The sequence below is a fragment of the Nicotiana sylvestris genome, chromosome 10 (genome assembly GCF_000393655.2).
Source record: "Nicotiana sylvestris chromosome 10, ASM39365v2, whole genome shotgun sequence".
Lineage (NCBI taxonomy): Eukaryota > Viridiplantae > Streptophyta > Magnoliopsida > Solanales > Solanaceae > Nicotiana > Nicotiana sylvestris.
The window spans coordinates 52,904,649-52,923,503 of NC_091066.1; positions in this window are offsets into that span (position 1 = coordinate 52,904,649).

The following is an 18,855-nucleotide window of genomic DNA, read 5'->3' on the forward strand; positions in this document are numbered from 1 at the left end:
AGCTTTTAAAAAGTAGTTCAGACCTTATTCTGAGATTCCAAGGCTATTCCAAATCACAGACGACGAACAAATCAAAGATATTGAGCAAAATCTCATGGAACATTCATGTGCTGAATCCAACAAGGATTTCATGAAGAAAGGGAAATACCCGTTATGGAAAAACGAAGAGTTTTTTATTAAGCTCCCTTTGAAGAAGAATGAAAATATCAATCCAACAAAAGCCAGCCATTCAGGGATAAATCCAGACCATCTTCAGCTTGCAAAGAAAAAATGTGAAGAACTTTGGGAATTTGATCTGATAGAGCCATCAGATTCACAATGGGCATGCGAAGCATTTTATGTCAACAAAAGAACTGAACAGACAAGAGGAAAACTCAGGTTAGTCATCAACTACCAGCCCCTTAACCATTTCCTCCAAGATGATAAGTTTTCTATCCCAAATAAACTCACCATTTTCTCCTACTTAGCCAAGGCTAAATATTTTTCCAAGTTTGATTTAAAATCCGGATTTTGGCAATTGGGAATCCACAATGAAGAAAGACCCAAAACGGGATTTTGCATCCCCGATCATCACTTCCAATAGAGAGTCATGCCCTTCGGGTTGAAAACTGCACCCTCCTTGTTCCAAAAAGCCATGATAAAAATATTCCAACCCATCCTCCATACCTATTTAGTTTATATAGATGACATCCTGTTATTTAGTGATACATTGGAGGAACATATCAATTTGCTTCGACAATTTGAGGCATTGGTAAAACAGTACGGAATCATGCTTTCAGCAAAAAAGATGGTTCTTGCTCAAAACGAGATTGATTTTCTTGGAATGCATTTTGTCCAAGGTGAATACAGTCCAGGACCACATATATGTCAAGAATTACTCAAATTTCCGGATACCAACCTGACAACAAAGTAGATCCAACAATTCTTGGGCATAGTAAATTATGTGAGAGATTTCATCCCAAATATCTCTACATACATTTCTCCACTCACATAGATGCTCAAAAAAAATGCTCCACCATGGGGAAAGAAACAACATGAAACAGTCAAGCAATCCAAAGACATGTTTTAAACGATGTTCACATTCTTAATAAAAAATACAAATAATAATAATAATAAAAGCGGCTAAAAGTTAAAATTTGCACATAAGTTCATAATCGTATAAAAACCAGATATTTAAGCCAAATATGACAGTGGAGCGACCGTGCTAGAACCACGGAACTTGGGAATGCCTAACACATTCTCTCAGGTTAATAGAATTCCTTATCCGAATTTCTGGTTCGCTGACTGTTAACAGAGTCATTCTTTTCCTCGATTCGGGATTAAATCGGTGACTTGGGACACCATAAATCTCCCAAGTGGCGACTCTGAACTAAATAAACAAATCCCATTTCGATTGTCCTTTAATTGGAAAAACTCCCTCTGCGCCCTTGCGGCGCGGGCGAAAAAGGAGGTGTGACAGCTCTGGCGACTCTGCTGGGGAAGAAACCAGAACCTCTAGTTCAGGGTTAGAAATCGAGCTTAGAATAAATTGTTATGTTGAGCTTTATCTGTTTTGTTACGTGATCGGTGCTTAATATGCTAGTTGACTTCTTTTACCGCTTTGATATTTCGTGAACTGTATATAAGCTGTGCCGAAACCCATCTCCTCTATGAGCCTTCTAAATTATGAAGAAGGGTGCACTTCGTGTGACTTCTTTTCTGTTTAGAGTCAATCCCATTTTTAGAACGAGGTTTGGATAAGTTGCAAAGTCGGGTTGAGCTTCTGTATCCCCGGTACGCTGCCCTCCCTCGGCTCGAGCTGTCCTCTCGGGTAAGCCAGGTCTAAAACAAACACCCAGGTTCTGAACCTAAAATAACTCAACTTCATGCCGGATCCCTAGTAGGAACGGTTATCTGCATCACGTGCATTTTGACTTAGGGGACTCAACACAGGGGTTGGGTCCGTCTAGGAATAGCAACCTGACACAGAAAAGACCATCTTGATGCATCCTACTTACGCTCTGTGCATTTATTTGTTTCGAACCCGCATGTTGACCGACTTCTGAATCTAAGGGAATGTTAGAAAATTTTGGAAAAATTGAGAAAAAGAGAAAAATAGCAAGTGGAGAGTTAGATGATTAATTTAGAAAAAACCAGTGTCCAAGTACTGTCAGAACTCTGCCGAAATTTTGAAAAAAAAAATATTTTACTTTGACAAATTGTTTGTTTACCCAAAAAGCAGAAAGTGTGTAGGAAAGAGTCCTTTATTTTAGTTTGCTTTGTGTTAAACAAAAAAAACAAAAAAAAACGGAAAGGAAAAATAGTTTCTTTTGCTATAAAAGAAAAAGGAAAAAATATGTTTGTTTTCAAAAATTAGTTAGTTTATCTGGCGAACTACGCTGGTTTGATTCTCACCGGATGTGAGATACGTAGGCAGCCCTAATCAGGTCCAACCTCCCCTTTTGCTAAAAAAAAACATGTCAAAATTTTAATTTTTGTCATAAATAAGTCGGGTGATGTCCAACCTCTCCTTTGCAAAAAATAGCCAAAACAAATGTGTCGAATCTTTGTCATAAATAAGTCGGATAATGCCGCTCATGTCAAAATTAGCCAAATGTTCCCAAACGAGACGTCGGAAGGCTGATTTTGCATAAACAACCACCTTTGGTTATGTTTTGATTTCTGACCCTCACAGCCTTAAAATTTTCGTCCCTAAGGCGCAGAAAGGCCGTGTTTGCAATACCGGGTCTATTATTCTAATTTGAAAAAAAGAGAGTCATAAATAAGTCGGGTGATGTTGTTTTGTCAAAAATAGCCGAATGTTCTCGAAAGGGACGCCGAAAGGCTGACTTTGTATAAACAGCCACCTTGGGTCATTTTTTAGGATTTTGGCCGGTTAGCTAACGCAACCTTAAAATCTTTGTCCCCGAGATGCTGAAAGGCCGTGTTTGCAACACCAGGTCTTTTATTTTAATTTTAAAAAAACAAAGAGTTAGCGATCAGGTGAATACCGTTTGGATTTTTGGTCAAAATAAGCCGAGCCAGCTTCGGCAGTGTCTTAAACCGTTCTTGCTGAGATAGCCTTAGAGTATCTTTCAGTTGTCGAAAGGCTATTTTCGTAAAAGAACAGACAAGTTTATAAAGTGTCATAAAATTATCCTCCCCGGCCTCAAAATTCATGTGAAATTTGGAAGGGGCCACGTTTGCAAAAATAACCGTTTGGTTGCATTTGTCAAACGGGGAAAGGAACTGGTCGTTTGTTTTTGAGTTTGTAAATCTTTTGATTAGAATATGTGGGTTGTTTGATTTTCGAGTTTGTAGGTCATCTTTAAACCTTTGAAACCCAGTTTGTTTTATTATGAAAATTGAAAATTCCAAAAAAAAATGTTTTATTGTCGTTACCTTTCATTCTGTCCCGAACTACGCTTGGTCTGATTCACGCGGGGTCGTGATACGTAGGCAATCTTCGTAAGATTTGACCGGAACCTTAAATAAGATGAAAGGTTGTAAAACCAAAATAATATATATATATATATATATATAAAGGGGAGCATAAAGAGAAGCCGGAATGACGCATGCCATCGATGCAAACATGTAGAAATTCACTTAACTGTATAGGTGCATCACACCCTAACGTGAGATTGCCTGTCTGTTATTTGTTTCAAACTAACCGTTTGTTTGCTGCTAAGTCCAGGTTTTTAGAAAGGTGGTTTGGTTTTGTGGAGGTCTGGCCTCTCATTCGTACTTTACGAGGTCGAAAGGAAGTGTTCAGCTGCCCGTCACTAAGTCGAGAGGAAGTATTCACACTTACTTCACGAGATCAAAGGGAAGTGTAGAGATATCTTCAGAAATTCCTTTGCCAACGATTCCTATTTCCGAAGAGAGTTCAATCTCGGCCATCCCGACTTCCGAATCAGCAACTGCTGAATAAAACAGAATCTTGCGGCTTCACATGTTGGAAATGTTGGATGACTGGAACAATGGAAAAGAGCCGCTGAGTGTAATCCCTGGATTCCCCGAGCTGTTCTCTAGGACAAGTTGGACTTCCAACGTCCCCATAAGTTATCCAACTACCCCATTCGGGTATCCTACCATTTCAGCCCACTCCGCTGGATCACCCTCCGATTCTTACCCCCGGATATCAACGACAGATGTGGCTACAAATATATTCACTGCACCACCCTTCCCAATTGCGGCACAACCCGCTATACATAGGCCAAATTTTGACTCTTCCTCATTGAAATTTCAAGCACCATCCTTCTCGCTGGAACCAACTCGGTTTACCACCAGCGCTCACCCTCAGCAGCCTCAATACGAGCTTACACCTGGGCAAGACCGAAATCCCAAAGCTCCTGAACAAGATAAATGGTGAGAAGAATGAGGAGCCTCGAGCAGAGCTTAAAAAATATGCAAGACTTAAGCGGGCAGAAAAGTATCTCCTATACTGATTTGTGCATGTTCCCTCACGTGCACCTGCTCGTAGGGTTCAAGACACCGAAGTTTGAGAAATATGATGGGCATGGCGATCCCATTGCTCACCTCAAAAAATATTGCAACCAATTGCGTGGGGCTGGCGACAAAGAAGAATTGTTGATGGCATACTTCGGAGAAATCTTGGTGGGCATAGCCTCAGAGTGGTATATGGATCAGGACATATCTCGATGGCACATTTGGGACGATATTGCCAGAGATTTTGTAAGGCAGTTTCAGTATAATATTGACATCACACCAGACAGGAATTCTTTGTCAAACTTGAAGAAGAAACCCTCAGAAAGCTTCAGAGAATACGCTATTAAATGGCGCGAGCAAGCATCAAGGGTAAAACCTCCCATGGATGAAATAGAAATGGTCACTACTTTCCTCCAGGCTCAAGAATCAGATTACTTCCAGAATATGATGTCCGCAATGGGTAAACCGTTCGCTGAAGCTATCAAGATTGGAGAAATGGTTGAAAATGGGCTAAAAACGGGTCGAATTCTAAGCCAATCTGCTATCAGAGCTACCTCCCAAGCCATTCAGGGTGGGTCTGGAGGAATAGCAAAGGGAAAGAAAAGGGAAGAAGCATTCATGGCAGCATCGGGTACAAGGAGAAACTATACTCCCAGATCCCTTTTCTCAGAGAGGACCCTGCAACACTATTACCCTCACCAAGATTTGGCCTATACTCCTCAGCCATACTCGGTCATGAATACTCAGCCTTATGTCTGGCCACAACAACAAGCCAACAGAAATCAAGCTCCACCTCCCAGAAATCAGCCTCCTCACCGAAACCACTATAATCCACAACTACCCCAAAATAACTTCCGTCCTCAAGAACCACCTAGAAGACAAACTTTCACACCCATTGGTGAACCGTATTCTACCTTATTCCCGAAATTGGTCCAGATGGATTTCCTGCAACCAGTCCCTCAGACAAGGCAAAATCCAGCATCACCTGCTTACAGAGCCGGTGTCAGGTGTGCTTATCATTCGGGAGCAGAAGGGCATGATACCAATGATTGTTGGACTTTAAAAAGGGCGGTAGAGAACTTAATAGAACAGGGAAAGATAGTATTAAGGGACGAGGAGGTCCCAAATGTGACCAACAATCCGTTGCCCGCTCACACTATTGGGCCGTTGATTGGGATGATCTGTGAGGACAAGGAGTTTGATCCTGCCCTGAAAGCTATAATCGCCATTGTCGATGCAGAGAAAAAGCTTAAAGCAGACCCAAAGCAAGAGAAAGGGGAAAAGAAGACTAATACTGTCAAGGTTGAGCTCGAAAAGAAGGCTGAGACAAAGACAGAGACGATGGTGCCTTCGAAGAATGAGGTTCTCTATGTTCCACAAGATCGATCAGAGAAGCCATAGAGATTCTAAATGAAAAGGGGAATACCAATGTACGTGTTGAAGGGGGCCTACGTGATCCGGGGGACGATTAAACCGCCTCGTCTGAATGAGCCAGCGGTTATCGGACGCATGCCACAGAAGCCAATGACAGACCCGTCTACGGTACCGTGGAATTATCAACAAATATTGGTTACATACAAAGGAAAAGAAATCACGGGGGAACTTCCAGAAAATACTTCTATTGGAAAATATTCAGACATTCAAGAGTTGAACAATGCCACACAAAAGCGCTTCCCACCCAAGAAGCCTGTAAGTGCTGAAGAAGTAGAGGCTTTCTTCCAGAAGATGAATATGCCTAACTATGAAGTGGTGGATCAGTTGCGCAAATACCCTGAACAAGTGTCTATGCTATCTTTTCTAATGAGGTCCGCTGAACATCAGAAGATCCTGCTCAAAACCTTGAATGAAGCGTATGTGCCGGCTGAGACTTCAGTTGAACAACTTGAAAGAATGACGGAAAGGTTCTTTGCGGTTAATCAAGTTTCTTTTAGCAAGAACGATTTGCCTCCGGAGGGAGCATCTCACAACAAGGCTTTACATCTGACAGTCAAGTGTGAAGACTACTACGTCAAGCGAGTAATGTTGGATGGGGGTTCGGGTGTTGACATTTGTCTGCTCTCCACGCTGCAAAGAATGGAAATTGGGACCGGAAGGATTCGCCCCAATAATGTCTGTGTAAGAGCTTTTGATGGCATCAAGAGGGACACCCTCGGAGAAATAGACCTGATATTGACTATCGGGTCGGTGGAGTTCGAAGTAACTTTCCAGGTACTGGATATGGACACATCTTACAACTTTCTCCTCGGAAGACCTTGGATTCATGCTGCAGGGGCTGTACCCTCCACTCTCCACCAAATGGTGAAGTTTGAATATGAAGATCGGGAAATTGTGGTCCACGGAGAAGACGAACAGTCTATTTATCGGGACCCATCCATCCCATATCTTGAAGCAAGAGAAGGGAGTGAGCACACAGTTTATCAGGTTTTTGAAGCTGTGTTGGCGGAGCAGTATGAAGAAGGGAGCCCTTGCCCCCAACCTTTCTTGTCCAACGCTTCAATCATGGTTGCTAAAGAAATGATCCGACGGGGATTCAAACCGGGAGAAGGACTTGGAAAATCGTTGCAAGGAATAACTGAACCTATCACCTTGCCTTCCACTAAGAAACTCTTTGGGATAGGCTTCCACCCTACTCCAAAAGATGAAGATTGGGCAAAGAAGAGAAAAAATGAGGGATGGAAGTTTCCTCAACCATTGCCACATTTGTACGAAACTTTCGTCAGACCAAAGTACACTGAAGAAGAAGATGATGAGGCCTTTACGGCCGAAAAGATTGAGGAAATATATAGGGTGATGAGAGAAATGCTTTACAAAACCCACATGGTTCAGCTGGGAGAAGGCACAAGCACCGCTGAGGTGCTATACATGGGGCCAAATGCTAAGCTTCAAAATTGGGAGGCTACACCGTTCCCAGTCAGGCAGGAGTCCGGGTAGACTTGTCCTGCCACCTTTCCTGCATCACGAGTTATCCCAGGGTGTAACTCAAATATTTTTCTTTAGTTTCCTGTTTTAATTTCCTGAAATATAAACCCTGTTATCTTCCCAATTCCAAGGAATAAAATCAGTATTTCATCATTTGTTTTCTTTATTCTTTCTGATTTTTGCTATTTTTTCTTTTATCTTTTCCTTTTAGTTATAATAATGCGGCTTTAAATAATATGACATGCTTGCGGACTTCACGCCCAGATCCAAACGAGTTGTCTAATTGTGAAATAATGAACCAAGAACCGGAATATGACGAAGAAGAGGCTTTTAGGGAAATAAATCAAGAATTGGAACACTTTGAGAATAAACCTAAGCCGAATGTGAATGACACCGAACCGGTTAATTTGGGAACTCCTGAAGAAATCTGAGAAACCAAAATAAGCATTCACACAGATGAGAAAATGCGAGATGTAATAATTCAACTCCTCTTTGAATTTAAAGATGTGTTTGCTTGGTCATACAATGACATGCCAGGATTAGGTGTTGATCTAGTGGTGCATAAATTGCCAATTTACCCTGATTGTCCTCCAGTTCAACAGAAGCAGAGGAAGTTCAAGACTAATATCAGTGATAAGATCAAAGAAGAAATCACAAAGCAGTTGAAAATAAGAGTAATTCGAGTAGTCCAGTATACTACGTGGTTGGCTAATGTAGTTCCTGTACCAAAGAAAGATGGGAAAACTCGGGTGTGTGTGGATTATCGAGATTTGAATAGGACAAGCCCCAAAGACAATTTCCCGTTGCCCAACATCCACATCCTTATTGATAACTGTGTCAAACATGAGATACAGTCTTTCGTAGATTGTTACGCTGGATATCATCAGGTGTTGATAGATGAAGAAGATGCAGAGAAAACCGACTTCACTACACCTTAGGGTACTTACTATTATCGGGTTATGCCGTTCGGTTTAAAGAATGCCGGGGCAACTTACATGAGAGCCATGACTGCCATTTTTCATGATATGATGCATCAAGAGATAGAAGTGTATGTAGACGACGTGATAGTCAAGTCCAGGACTCAGGACGATCATGTTCGAGACTTGAGGAAATTTTTTGAGAGGCTGAGAAAGTACGACCTGAAGCTGAATCCGGCTAAGTGCGCCTTCGGAGTCCCATCGGGCAAGCTTCTAGGTTTCATAGTAAGCCGGAGAGGTATCGAGTTAGATCCAACAAAGATAAAGTCTATCTGAGATCTACCTCCTCCGAGAATGAAGAAAGACGTGATGAGTCTATTGGGCAGGTTAAACTATATCAGTCGATTCATTGTCCAACTGACTAGCACATGTGGGCCCATATTCAAGCTATTGAGGAAGGATGCAGCAATCAAATGGACGGCTGAGTGTCAAGAGGCTTTTGACAAGATCAAAGAATATATTTCAAATCCTCTAGTTTTGGTCCCGCTAGAGCCAGAGAGACCCCTGTTCTTGTATCTGACGGTCTTGGAAAATTCTTTCGGTTGTGTCCTCGGACAACATGACATAACTGGAAAGAAAGAGCAGGCGATCTATTACTTAAGCAAGAAGTTCACCGGTTATGAGGTCAAGTACACTTTGTTGGAAAGAACGTGTTGTGCTTTGACGTGGGTCGCTCAAAAATTGAGACATTATCTCCAAGCCCATACTACTTACCTCATAACCAGGTTGGATCCTTTGAAGTACATATTCCAGAAACCGATGCCTATTGGGAGATTAGCAAAGTGGCAAATCTTGCTTACTAAATTCGACATAGTCTATGTCACTCGCACGACAATGAAAGCCCAGGCGTTAGCAGATCATTTGGCTGAGAACCCGATTGATGATGAGTACCAACCATTGAGTACTTATTTTCAAGATGAAGAGATAAACACCATAGGAGTAGTCTCGGAAGACGCTCATGCTTGGAAGATGTTCTTTGATGGGGCTGTAAATGCCAAAGGTGTAGGAATTGGGGCAATCTTGATCTCACCCACTCGTTAACACTATCTGGCTACAGCTAGGCTTCGTTTCTTTTTCACGTACAATACAGCTGAATATGAAGCCTGCATCATGGACATGAATATGGCGATCGATCAAGATGTTGAAGATTTGTTGATTATGGGGATTCTGATCTGATTATCCGACAAGCCCAGGGTGAATGGGAAACTCGAGATGTCAAGCTTATTCCTTACCGGTAGCACGTGGAGGATCTCAACAAGCGATTCAAATCAATAGAGTTCAGGTATATCCCGCGGTGTCACAATGAACTAGCCGATGCACTTGCCACCTTAGCTTCAATGTTACCTTATCCAGGCAATGCCCACATTAATCCCTTGGAAATCCAAATCAGGCAAAGACACGGTTACTGTAATGTAATCGAGGCGGGACCAAGTACCCAGCCATGGTACCATGATGTTAAGAGGTTCTTGAAAACACAAGAATACCTCGAACATGCTACTGGAGATCAAAAGAGAACTATTAGGCGGCATGCGAGTGGATTCTTTTTGAGCGGCAAGGTATTGTATAAAATAACCCCGGATCTCAACTTGTTAAGATGTGTTGACGCCAAAGAAGCAGGAAGAATCATGCATGAAGTACATGCAGAAGTGTGTGTACCTCATATGAATGGGTATGTTTTAGCAAAGAAAATCCTTCGAGCGGGTTATTACTGGATGACCATGGAAAAAGACTGTTTTAGTTTCGTTCGAAAGTGATATCAGTGTCAGGTGCTCGGTGATTTGATTCATGCACCTCCCACAGAACTTCATCCCATGTCTGCACCTTGGCCATTTGTTGCTTGGGGCATGGATGTCATTGGGCCAATCGAGCCAAAAGCCTCAAATGGACACAGATTCATATTGGTCGCTATTGATTACTTCACAAAATGGGTCGAAGCTGTCACTCTCAAATCGGTCACTAAGAAATCCGTGGTGGATTTTGTACATTCAAATCTTATTTGTCATTTCGGTATTCCTGCAACTATCATCATAGATAACGCGACAAACCTGAATAGTCACTTGATGGAAGATGTATGCGAACAGTTCAAAATAATGCATAGGAACTCCACTCCTTATCGGCCCAAGGCCAATGGCGCTGTTGAAGCAGCAAACAAAAACATCAAGAAGATTTTGAGGAAGACAATCCAGAGTTCCAGACAATGGCATGAACAGTTACCTTTTGCCTTGCTGGGATATCGCACTACAGTGCACACATCAGTAGGCGCAACCCTATACTTGTTGGTTTATGGGACCGAGGCTGTGATACCGGCAGAGGTAGAAATTCCTTCGCTCCGGACCATTGTCGAAGCAGAGATTGAAGATAGCGAGTGGGTTAAGACTCGATTGGAGCATTTGACCTTAATTGACGAAAAACCAATGGCTGTGGTCTGTCACGGGCTGTTGTACCAACAAAGAATGGCCCGTGCTTACAACAAGAAAGTGTGACCTAAGAATTTTGAAGTAGGTCAACTAGTGTTATGGCACATTCTTCCACATCACCAGGAAGCGAAAGGAAAATTTTCTCCTAATTGGAAAGGTCCGTACATCATCAGGAAGATATTGCCAAGAGGAGCGTTGTATCTGGGCGATATTGAAGGAAATGATCCTGAAACAGCTGTGAACGCGGATGCAATCAAAAGGTACTATGTCTGAGTCTACTTCGGTGATGTGCTGGCACATTTAAGATGATGAAGGCTTTTATTCCCGCTACCCAAACACTATCAACTCTTTCTACAAACCCTTTGAGCCGGTTACATTTCTTTGGCTACCCTCTTTAGAATCCAAAAGCACCGTTGAAAAAAAATGATTAGTCTGAACTACGTTCGACTTGATTCCGAAAGGATACGTAGGCAGCCTCTCTCTGGGGTTCAGTCACACCAAAACAAAAATCCAATTTTCCCTGAAGTTGAAACTGGGGCAGATGTTATAATGGTTCAACCACGGGCACACCAAATGGTTCCGAAATTGTAATTTCATCCACAATTCTTTTTACCAAAAACCAAGTACAAGCCCTTCGGATCAATTGCCAAAGGTGGGGGAAACCAAGAAATATCGTGGTTGGAAGCTGATGCATTCTAAATTGAGAGAAATAAAATGAGAGATTCTTGTCGGTGAAAACCTTCGGGCACCATGAGGCGACGAGAGTAGAGAAACCAAGAATGAGAGAGTCCGTTTAGTGAAAACCCGCAAAACGTACTATCGGGCGATGGTGAGAAAAGAAATGAGAGAGGTCGACTAGCGAAAACCCGCAAAGGGCGCTGTCGGCCGAAAAGATGATTTCACCACAGAAGGTTCTGGCAAGGTTCCCTGGTTGGGAAACATAGATCCGTTTTGGTTCATGAGGAAATGCAAGTTCGTGAGGATTCGGGCATCCAGTCCAAAAAGCATGTCATGTCAGTTTAAAGCCATCATGCATCTCAGATAAGTCCTTCTTTTCCCCCGAAAGGGACGTTTCTCTTTTAAATTCGTTTTTCCGCTCATTGTTTACCTTTCCTTGAATCCCTTTCGGCTTAACCCTAAATTCCAAAATGTGTTAGAAGGAAAAGGTAGCAGGACCGGTTTCACAGAGCTTCGTCTAGCAAAAGTTGAAGAAAATATCCAGCCTCAATGGTGCGTCAGTCCAATCCCGACTGATCATGATGTTTGATTACCTCCAAAGTAAAGGCATTGAAAAAAAAAGGAAGAGAAGAAAGTCAAAGGCAAAGGTCTGGAAAGCGGAATAAGAACCAAAGCCTTACACGGGCGAGTCATCATGAAATCCTAAAATCTGAGTCTTATCAGTTTGAAAGGGGGTCGCCTTTGAAGCCAATCAATGGCGAAGCTTCTTAACAGAAATGAGGCCGGGACTAAGCAATTGGAATGATCAAGGCCACCGAACCAACCACCATTTCCAAACTGACAATTGTTCTTTGTTTGGAAAATTGAAACAGGTGCAATCCAAAGCAACCGTGCAAGAAGCATGTGCAACCAAAAGGGAAAAGAAATGCACAAGTGCAAGAAACAGCTTTGCAGCAAGGAATCAACCCAAAAGGGAAGTTTCCTCCAAATTCTTTCCTGCATTTTACTGAACAAAAATAATTTAAAAAAAACGAAAAGAGAAATAAGAAGAAAATTCTAAAAAAAGGGGTTAGTTTAGAATCACCAATATCAACCTATTTTTCGCCAACATTAGGGCTCCAATCCCTGAGTTGAGATTTTAGACATAGGGCCTCCATTCCGTAGTCACCTTTGCCAATATTAAGACTCCAATCCCTAAGTTGAGATTTTAGACATAGGGCCTTCATTCCCTAGTCACCTTTGCCAATATTAGGGCTCCAATCCCTAAGTTGAGATTTTAGACATAGGGCCTCCATTCCCTAGTCGCTTTTACCAATATTAGGGCTCCAATCCCTGAGTTAAGCAATTTTCTTTTAGCCGACATTAGGGCCCCAATCCCTGAGTTGAGCGATTTTCCTTTAGCCAACATTAGGGCTCCAATCCCTGAGTTAGGCAATTTTTCTTTAGCCGACATTAGGGCTCCAATCCCTGAGTTGAGCGATTTTTCTTTAGCCGATATTAGGGCTCCAATCCCTGAGTTGAGCGATTTTCCTTTAGCCGACATTAGGGCTCCAATCCCTGAGTTGAGCGATTTTCCTTTAGCTGACATTAGGGCTCCAATCCTTGAGTTGAGCGATTTTCCTTTAGCCGATATTAGGGCTCCAATCCCTGAGTTGAGTAAGTTTCCTTTAGCCGACATTAGGGCCTCAATCCCTGAGTTGAGCAATTTTCTTTTAGCCGACATTAGGGCTCCAATCCCTGAGTTGAGCGATTTTCCTTTAGCCAACATTAGGGCTCCAATCCCTGAGTTGAGCAATTTTCTTTTAGCCGACATTAGGGCTCCAATCCCTGAATTGAGCGATTTTCCTTCAGCCGACATTAGGGCTCCAATCCCTGAGTTGAGCGAATTTTCTTTTAGCCGACATTAGGGCTCCAATCCCTGAGTTGAGCGATTTTCCTTTAGCCGACATTAGGGCTCCAATCCCTGAGTTGAGCAAGTTTCCTTTAGCCGACATTAGGGCTCCAATCCCTGAGTTGAGCGATTTTCCTTTAGCCGACATTAGGGCTCCAATCCCTGAATTGAGCAAGTTTACTTTAGCCAACATTAGGGCTCCAATCCCTGAGTTGAGCAAATTTTCCTTCAGCCGACATTAGGGCTCCAATCCCTGAGTTGAGCGAATTTTCTTTTAGCCGACATTAGGGCTCCAATCCCTGAGTTGAGCGATTCTCTTTTAGCCGACATTAGGGCTCCAATACCTGAGTTGAGCAAGTTTTCTTTAGCTAATATTAGGGCTCCAATCCCTGAATTGAGCGATTTTAGACTTGAGGTTTCCAATCCCCTCATCAATTCTGAAGATTTTTATGGCAATTAATTCACGAAATTTTCCTAGTGAAACTGGGGCAGAAAAATTTCGTTCGTTTGTTTGTTTTGTTGTCTGAGCAAGTTTGACCTCGAGGCACAGGGATGGAGATGACCTACGGGTTGTGTCTCAATCCAGAATAAAGAAAGGAAGAAAAGAACAAAAAGAAGATGTTCCCAAATATTGGAGCAAACAAAGTGCTGATCGCTCAAAATCTGATTGAAGTCACGAGCTCCACCAATCCCGCTTCACTCAATGCCGCAGAAATAAACAAGCGCCTACAACTTGCGAACATCAAGATTCAGATTGAAGTCTACAAGCAGAATCAGCTAAGATTCAAGATCAAGTTGCGAAAGAATTATAGATAGGAATCTTGTAACTAGTAGTTGATAGGCATAGCTAGCTTGGCTTTGATTTTTCTTTTAATGAAATAAGGAGATCAGTGAGCAGTAGCAGCAGCAGCAACATCAGTAACAGTAAAGTCGCAGCATCATGTTAGTCCCAGTTACCACAACTTCCCGAATTACATTGACCTGATTCCTGTTTAGCCAAGGATATGTAGGAAACCTCTGAAGCAAAGGTTCGGTCAAATCTTTTGAAAACATGCTTCACACGGAGTATTCCAACGGGCAAAAATCGCTCGTATCCGCTCACTTTATCTTTGCACGAAAACCCTGCGTGTTTCCGGACAAAGAGGGGCAGCTGTGAGCACGTGATTTTTGCCTTATATGAGAATTACTCCCAAATAAAATCCAAAATAAAACAATTTTCCTTTGTGTGCAATTTTTGAATTTTCGTGGCATTTTTGGATAATTATTTGTATTTTTGCATGTGCATGTTGATGTGTTAAATTAATAAAAAATATAAAAATATGTCGCATTTGCATTTAATATTTAATTACGTTTGTTTTACAAAATGAAAAATCATAAAAAATAATGTATGTTGCCTTTTTAGCATTTAACGTCCAAATTATGTGATTTTATAGTTAATTGCTATTTAAATGTGCGATAATTGTTATTAGGAGTTAATTAGTATTTTGATTTAATTTTGGGTTTTATAATTTAATCTTAGCATTTTTAACTTTATTAATTAGGAAATTGAATAAATAGAAAAGAACAAAAATAGAAGAAATCGGATTGGGCCTTTTCTTCAAATTTTAAGTTTTCCCCTACGACCCGGTCCATTTCAAACCGGGTTGACCCAGTCCATAACCCCAAAGACCCAACCCCATTGTTTCATTTTCATTTTTTATCCCCCTCAAAACCCTAAACCTAAAGACATCCGCCCCCTCTCTTCTTCTCCAAAACTCCAAAACACACACATCCATGGCAGCTCGTCCATGGCTGCCTTCGAACCAACGACCACCTCTGTCGCCTTCTTCAAACACACACACATGCACCAGCAGCTCCATAGCTGCCCTCATCCATCGAGCTCCAGTCGCAGCACCTCCAACACCATCGTCGAAACCATCCAAACAACCAGCGACACCAAACGACCAAACGACCCCTTCAATCGAACACCCTTCACCAATCCAGCCATATCGCCTCAAACGGCCCCAGTACCACCCCTTCATCGAGCTTCGTCTTCGTCGTCAAGCTCGAGCTCCCATGGAGGCTTTCTTTCTCGACGACCAGCGGCGACCACCAAACGACCACCCTTCACCAGTCGTTTGTTGCTGCTGCTTCTGCTTCGTCAACCACGAACAGCTCCAGCCACCGCCATCTTCCTCCTCACGCCAGTCACGAGCTTCACCATGAGCGACCTCATGTCGCAAGCTCCAGCCATCAACGACGCCATCAGCGAGCAGCTCCAGCAGTGACGTGAAGCATTCCACCTTCACCTCCATGGCGTGTTGCCCAGGAACGACCTTTTTCTTCATTACTAAGCAGCCATTTTCCAGTTTCTTCTTCATCCCATTTTTGCTGTACAAAACCATCAAAGTTCGAGCGAGAATCAGTGTCGACGAGTTACAGTGCGTCGTGGTTACCATTCAAACCCAGGTTCTTTGTTTGTATTAGAGAAGATTTGTGTTCATTTCTGTTTGAAGTTTGTTACTTTTCGAGTTTTTCAAGTGTGTTTATAATGTCGAGTGTTTATTTTAGTTTGAATCATTCATCTTCATTATAATGTTGTTTGATTTAGTTTGAGTTCAATTAATTATTGAGTTTAGTGATTTGAATCTACTTGCTCGTTATGTTCAATTTGTTACTGTTATTGAATCAAAAGTATGTTTTGTTAAAAATGTTGTTCAGTCAAAATGATTTCAGTTCTTCTTCGTCCCGTTTCTATTGTACGAAACCAGCAAAGTTCGAGCGAGAATCAGTGTCGATTTTGTCGAGTTACAGTGCGTCGAGGTTACCATTCGATCCCAGGTTCTTTGTTTGTATTAGAGAAGATTTGTGTTCATTTCTGTTTGAAGTTTGTTACTTTTCGAGTTTTTCAAGTGTGTTTATAATGTCGAGTGTTTATTTTAGTTTGAATCATTCATCTTCATTATAATGTTGTTTGATTTAGTTTGAGTTCAATTAATTATTGAGTTTAGTGATTTGAATCTACTTGCTCGTTATGTTCAATTTGTTACTGTTATTGAATCAAAAGTATGTTTTGTTAAAAATGTTGTTCAGTCAAAATGATTTCAGTTCTTCTTCGTCCCGTTTCTATTGTACGAAACCAGCAAAGTTCGAGCGAGAATCAGTGTCGATTTTGTCGAGTTACAGTGCGTCGAGGTTACCATTCGATCCCAGGTTCTTTGTTTGTATTAGAGAAGATTTGTGTTCATTTCTGTTTGAAGTTTGTTACTTTTCGAGTTTTTCAAGTGTGTTTAAAATGTCGAGTGTTTATTTTAGTTTGAATCATTCATCTTCATTATAATGTTGTTTGATTTAGTTTGAGTTCAATTAATTATTGAGTTTAGTGATTTGAATCTACTTGCTCGTTATGTTCAATTTGTTACTGTTATTGAATCTGAAAGTATGTTTTGTTAAAAATGTTGTTCAGTCAAAATGATTTCAGTTGTTTCTTTATTGTTCATCATTTGGTTTGGTTCCCTGAATCCTTAGTCTTTGTTTTGATGATACTTGACATAATCTGAGTTTCTAGCTTAAATTTATTAGTTGAATTTGATTAGGAATTTGGTTATAGCTGCTGTAATTAGATAATTAATTAGGAGGATTTGGATATAACTGATATGGTGTTGATACCGAATTGGTTATAGCCGATGAGGGTAGAACGGTAATTTCGATAGTGTCAGGGGCAATATGGGAAACGAGTCTTAATCTTGAGTGCTCTATCCACTAGGCATTAACAATATTAAAATAGTACATGGTGGGGGACAAGACATAAGTTAGTGGGGAGGTGATATATTTGTTTAATATAATGGGGGACAAGACACAAGATAGTGGGGAATAATTCTTTAGTTTAATATAGTGGGGGATAGGACACAAAATAGCGGGGAATAATTTATTTGTTTAAGGTAGTGGGGAACAAAGCATGCAATCATGGGAATATTTCGGGTTAGTGGTTCAAGACAAGAGTCTTGTTATAAATAGAGTCATTGGACACATTTTTAATAGAGGTTTTTTTTTGGGGGCGAACATTTCTGAAAAGGAAAAGGGTAAAAACATTTTTTTTCTAAAAATCTTAAGAGAGTGTTAGAGAGTTCAAAAAGAGAAAATAAAAGAAAAAATACTGTTTCATGGCATCTGTAGGAGTAACTCGAGTCTTGGTAGTGGACCTGATTCCTTTTTGATTGCTTTATTGGTTCAGTGGTCTACGAGTTCATTTCTGGGTTTAATACATGTTTGTTTGAGTTTGGTTTTTCCTCAAGTCTTTCTGGGTTTCGAATTTAGTTTGAATTGCTGCTGTTGGGTTGTGTTGCTATTACTACTGCTGCTGATTCTCATCTTCATCTTCTCTTGTTTCCAATACCAGGTACACGACTGTAATACTAGCTATTGCAAGCTGAAAATGTGAAAGCATGAATACATATGAAGAAAGGAACTTTGAAGTTTTAGTTTAGCTTTTTCCTTGTTTCTTTTATTGATTGTATTTAGGCTATTTTAGGTATTATCATTTTATAAATTTCTATCGCTTTGCATAACTAGGCATCTTATAGTGATGTACTAAATAGTACTCTGTTTTAGTTTGGTTATTAGGTAGTATATGTTTAAGCATGCTCCTTACCGTCAAACTGTTTAATAATTGGAATAAGAAGAAAATAACAAAAGTTGGTCTTTAGTGAATCGGCTTGGCAAAACGGGTTAATTCACTAGCTATGAAGGTTTTAATATTGTCAACAGTAGGTTAATCGTGAACGGGTAGCTAAATTTATTTAAGGCTTGATTTGAGTTCAAACAAGACTAGATAATGTCTAAGTTTAATAAACTTTCTAATAAGCTTTAGTAATTATAGTTAAATCTAGTTTCAAATGGTTGTGAATAATTAATTCCAATAGTTTTTTTTATATAACAATGCGAGCTTCAATCTAGCTATATTTGATTTCTTTTGAATATTAGTTGTCGAATTTCTTATTTTTATTTACAATTTTGAATTTTCTTTTTTTTAGTAAAATTCCTTTCCATTAATATTTGTCTTAATCTAGCAATTAATATGTTACGTTTTCTTAAATTTTTGAAAGCTCCTAATTAATTAGAATTTTCTTTCTTTATTTTAGAGACTAATTTTAATAGAAAAATGTAGTCATTTTAGGATTGTCCATTTAAAAAATAAATGAGATGAGCCTCGCCTAGTAAAACGTATAGAATGCGGGGCCCTTACAAATGTCTGTATTAATTACTTAGAACTCGGGATCGGCCGCTTAGCGAAATTCACGGCTTTTTCCAAAATAACCATGCGCTAGTCGTTTTAGGCACACATTTTAATAATCTTACCTTCTTAAACTCGGGTGTGCATTTCATGCGACCCAAATCCAAATCCCAAAACATTGAATAAAATGTGTTCCGGATTGCGGGTGCATTTCATGTGACGCAATCCAAAGACATGTTTTAAACGATGTTCACATTCTTAAAAAAAATAATAATAAAAGCGGCTAAAAGTTAAAATTTGCACATAAGTTCATAATAGTATAAAAACCAGATA